Source organism: Nicotiana attenuata, unplaced genomic scaffold, assembly GCF_001879085.1.
Source record: "Nicotiana attenuata strain UT unplaced genomic scaffold, NIATTr2, whole genome shotgun sequence".
NCBI lineage: Eukaryota > Viridiplantae > Streptophyta > Magnoliopsida > Solanales > Solanaceae > Nicotiana > Nicotiana attenuata.
The window spans coordinates 112,961-118,608 of record NW_017672029.1 but is presented as its reverse complement, the minus strand read 5'-3'; positions in this window follow the sequence as shown (position 1 = coordinate 118,608).

Here is a 5,648-nt window from a genome sequence, read left to right as displayed (position 1 = left end):
TGAGAAGAACTACCCCGTTCATGATTTGGAGTTGGCTGCCATAGTTCAGGTGTTGAAGATTTGGAGGCATTACTTGTATGGCGTATCTTGTGAGGTATTCACTGATCATCGCAGTCTTCAGCATTTGTTCAAGCAAAAGGATCTTAATTTGAGGCAGCGGAGATGGTTGGAGTTACTTAAGGGTTATGACATCACTATATTGTACCAAGGAGATGTTTGGAATTCATTCTAGCCTATAGACTGGATACACTAGCGCCCGGTGAGAGCTTGATATGTGCTCCTTGGTATTTGCCACTGGCAATTGGATTCACATACACTGACAGGAGAAGGAAGCATTCAGCGGACAATGTTGTAATAGCTAGTTCATTAGACTTTAGCTTTCTATCATTTTAGAAGCTAGTAGCTTCGGGCAACTTCTATTTTTGTATGGACATCTCGTAAGCTTTGGACCCACTTTGGGATTTTATTTATATATTAGCCACTAGGTAGCCTGCCTAGTCGTATATTTTCTAAAAAAATAGAGGAACGAAAATCTATAATGCAAAACTATTGATCGGGTGGTTACACATCATTTCAAACGATCGGATTATGCTTTTCTTACTACGAATTGTTAAATATCAGTATTGNTCGCATCGCCATTGACCAAGTTGACTCAGAAGGGTGTTTCATTTGTTTGGTCGGACGAGTGTCAGGAGAGCTTTCAGAAGCTCAAGACAGCTTTGACCACAACTCCAGTGTTGGTTTTGCCATCAGCTTCAGGTTCATATACCGTGTATTGTGATGCTTCGAGAGTAGGGATTGGTTGTGTGTTGATGCAGGGGGGTAGAGTTATTGCTTATGCTTCTCGTCAGTTGAAGCCCCATGAGAAGAACTACCCCGTTCATGATTTGGAGTTGGCTGCCATAGTTCAGGCGTTGAAGATTTGGAGGCATTACTTGTATGGCGTATCTTGTGAGGTATTCACTGATCATCGCAATCTTCAGCATTTGTTCAAGCAAAAGGATCTTAATTTGAGGCAGCAGAGGTGGTAGGAGTTACTTAAGGATTATGACATCACTATATTGTACCATCCGGGGAAGGCCAATGTGGTGGCCGATGCTTTGAGCCGAAAGGCAGTGAGTATGGGAGTTTGGCATATATTCCAGTTGGGGAGAGACCCCTTGTGGTGGATGTTCAGGCTTTAGCCAATCGGCTCGTGAGATTTGATATTTTAGAGCCCAGTCGGGTGTTGGCTTGTGTGGTTTCTCGGTCTTCTCTATATGAGCGCATCAGAGAGCGCCAGTATGATGATCCACATTTGCTCGTCCTTAGAGATAGAGTTCAGCATGATGATGCCACAGATGTGACCATTGGAGATGATGGGGTATTGAGGATGCAGGGCCGGATTTGTGTGCCCAATGTGGATGGGCTTCGGGAGTTGATTCTGTAGGAGGCCCATAGCTCGCGGTATTCTATTCAACCAGGGGCTGCGAAGGTGTATCAAGATCTTAGACAGCACTATTGGCGGCGGAGAATGAAGAAAGACATTGTGGCATTTGTAGCGGTGTCTTAATTGTCAGCAGGTGAAATTTGAGCATCAGAGACCGGGTGGCTTGCTTCAGCAGATGGTTATTCCTAAGTGGAAGTGGGAGAGGATCACAATGGATTTTGTTGTTGGACTTCCTCGGACTTTGAAGAAGTTCGATGCTATTTGGGTGATTGTGGATATGCTGACCAAGTCCGCGCACTTCATTCCTATTTGTACTACTTATTTTTCAGAGCGGCTGGCAGAGATATATATTCGGGAGATTGTTCGGTTGCATGGTGTCCCAGTTTCCATCATTTCATATCGGGGCACTCAGTTTACTTCCCAGCTTTGGCAGTCTGTTCAACGAGAGTTGGGTACACAGGTACAGCTGAGCATAGCTTTTCACCCTCAGACGGACGGGCAGTCCAAGCGCACCATTCAGATATTGGAGGATAAGCTACGCGCTTGTGTTATTGATTTCGGAGGGTCATGGGATCAGTTTCTACCACTTGCAGAGTTTGCTTATAACAACAGCTACCAATCGAGTATCCAGATGGCTCTACATGAGGCTTTGTACGGGAGGCGGTGTAGATCTCCAGTTGGTTGGTTCGAGCCCGGCGAGGCTAGGCTTTTGGGGATAGATTTGGTTCAGGATGCCTTAGATAAAGTGAAGGTAATTCAGGAGAGACTTCGTTCGGCGCAGTCGAGGCAGAAGAGTTATGCGGACAGGAAGGTTCGAGATGTGTCCTACATGGTTGGTGAGAGGGCGCTGTTCAAGGTTTCGCCTATGAAGGGTGTTATGAGATTCGGAAAGAAAGGGAAGTTGAGTGCGCAGTTCATTGGGCCTTTTGAGGTACTTCGAAGGATTGGGGAGGTGGCTTATGAGCTTGCCTTGCCACCCAGCTTGTCGAGTGTGCATTCGATTTTCCATGTTTCTATGCTCCGGAAGTATATTGGAGACCCGTGCCATGTTCTGGATTTCAGCACGGTTAAGTTGGAGGGTGATTTGACTTATGATGTAGAGCCAACAGCCATTTTGGAGCGTCAGGTTCGGAAGTTGAGGTCAAAGGATGTAGCTTCAGTGAAGGTGCAGTGGAGAGGTCGGCCGTGGAGGAGGCTACCTGGGAGACCGAGGTGAGATGCAGAGCAGATATCCCCACCTGTTTGAGGCTTCAGGTATGTTTCTTGACTCGTTCGAGGACAAACGTTTGTTTAAGTTGGGGAGGATGTGACAGCCCGGCCAGTCTTCTCATGAGTTACCGCTCCGTTTCCCCCATTTCTGCTTCTTTATGCTTCATTATCTATGTTTTATGTGATCGAGTTGATTAGTTTGTGTTCGGAGAGGATTTGCTAAGATATGAGACACTTAGTCTCTTTTAAGAAGGGTTAAGTTGGAAAAGTCAACCGGATGTTGACTTATGTGTTAGAGGGCTCGGATGTGAGTTCCGATGATTTGGTTAGCTTCGGGAGGTGATTTATGACTTAGGAGCGTAAGCGGAATTGTATTTGGAGGTCCGGAGTAGAATTAGGCTTGAATTGGCAAAGTTGAGATTTTGGCAATTTTCGATTGATAGGTGAGATTTTGATATAAAGGACGGAATTGAATTCAGAGAGTTGCAGTAGCTTCGTTATGTCATTTGGGATGTGTGTGCAAAATTTCAGGTCATTCGGATGTGTTTTGGTTGGGTTTTTGATCGAAATCGTATTTCGGAAGTTTTTAGAAAACTTAGGCTTGAATTTGATGTGAATTGGTGGATTTGATGTTGTTGGAGGTATTTTGATGATTGGAGCAAGTTTGAATAAAGTTCTAGGTTGTGTTTGTGCTTTTGATTGAGGTCCCGGGGGCCTCGGGTGAGTTTCGGGTGGTTAATCGGACCATTCCTGGTGTTTGAAAGTTGCAGATTTTGGGAGTTCAGATGTTGCAGAGATTATCTCTTTGCGTTCGTGTGAGGAGCCTCGCGTTCGCAAAGAAGGAAGGGAGGAAGTTCAAGATTTAGCCTTCACGATCGCGAGTGATGGGTACGCGATCACGAAGAAGAGTGTGAGTCAGATGGGTCCAAGGTATTTTGTGCATCGCGTTTGCATAAGGGGTGTCGCGTTCGCGTAGGTGTGGGGAGCGGAAGCATCGCGTTCGCAAGGTCTGCGTCGCGTTCGTGTAGTGTATTGTGGAGGTCTTGGAAATTTGCTCTTCTCGCGAGGCTTGTGCCGCGATCGCGATAAAGGAACGGGCAGAGCTGGACAAAATGTTTTAAGTCATTTGATTCGCGATTTTGGAGGTAAGAATTGCGGACCTAAAACTCGATTCTATTGTGAAATCCACCTAGTAATTCATGGAAACTTAAGCTAAAAATGGAAGAAACTAGGGCTTGGGATTTTGAATCTTCGATTGGGGATTTGGAGGACCATTTGGGGTCGGATTTGAGAAATTTTGACATGTATGTACTCGTGGCGAGATAAGGAACCCGTTGATGTGAAAATTTCTGAGTTTCGAGAAGTGGGCCCAAGGCTCGGGTTTTGCTAATTTCGGGATTTTTGATATTTTTCGATTGTTTTCGCTTGAGCTTTGTTCCCTTAGCATATTGTGACGTATTCGTTCTGATTTTGGATAGATTCGACGCACGTGGAGGCCGATTCGAGGGGCAAAGGCGTCGCGAGCTAGAGGTTTAGCCGGTTCGAGGTGAGTAATGATTGTAAATGAAGTTCTGAGGGTTTGAAACCCCGGATTGCACATCGTAGTGCTATATTGAGGTGAGACACGCGCTCGATGATGGGCGTGGGGTCGTTTACTATTGTGGATTGTGACTTGGTCTGTCCCGATTGATGATATTACCACGTATCTGACTGGAACATATTTGTTAACATCATGACTTGGGCTGATTGCCATATTTGGGCTTCGTGCCAACTATTTGAACCCTTCGGGGATTTTTATCACTATTTCCTCACTGTATTGACTTATTATTTGAACTCAGTCATGCTGTTTTACACTGTTTTACAACTCAGCCACTTTTACTCAGTTTTGAGACTTAAATGATATTTTCAAATGATGTTTTGGGCTGAGAACTATTTTTTTACTAATGCCCGAGGGGCTTGTGATGATTTTCGGACTGAGTGCGGCCGAGGGCCAGATGTGAGGATACACTGAGTGATATGAGGCCGAGGGCCTGAGATACATATATACGCCACGAGGTGGCTTGAGTGATGTGAGGCCGAGAGCCGAGAGTTGATACTATGAGATGGCTTGATATTGCGCTTGGCCCGTAAGGGGCCCCTCCCGGAGTCTGTACACCCCCAGTGAGCGCGGGTACTCATTATGATCTGAGAGTTAGCCCGAGGGGCTGATATTGTTTTGAGAGTGAGCCTGAGGGGCTGATATTGTTCTGAGAGTGAGCCCGAGGGGCCGGTACTGTTCTAAGTTGTTGCCCGAGGGGCGGATTGTTGATACTGTGCCCGAGGGGCGGATTTCTATTTGTTATTTACCTGTCAAATTACTTGTTTTATTTGTTGAAAAAGGGATTTTACTTGATATTTCACTGATTTACTGTTTTAAGTGATTTTACTGCTTCGGTATAGAATGCTTTGTGTTTTTACGTGTTTTCTTACTTTCAACCATTATTTATGTTTATTACTCACTGGGTCGGAGTACTCACATTACTCCCTGCACCGTGTGTGCAGATTCAGACGTAGCAGGTCCCGCTCCCGAGTGCTGACTCATCCCAGCTTCAGGCAGATCTTCGAGGAGACTTTAGGTAGCTGCTGGCGTTCGCAGCCTGGAGCTCCTCTCTATCTATGTCTTTACTTTCTATTCTAGTATTGAGACTCTGTAGTTACATTGAGAATTCATTATCTTAGACGCTCGTGACTTGTGACACCCCGGTTAGGGCTGTGTCGGGGTGGTTTTTCCACTATTGTTATCTTTATTTCCGCGAACTATTGCTATTAAATCATGTTTTAAACCGTCTTATGTTAATTAACTGCTTCAAGAGATGTACTGTGTTGGAAAAGGCTGGCCTTGTCTTCAGGAGAGGCGCCATCACGACCGGGTTCGGGGTTAGGGTCGTGACAAGTTTTTAGGATGTGTTTTGTATTTTTCTATCCCTTTATTATCTTTTATTTTCATGTTGTTTTAGTCATGCTAGTTGAG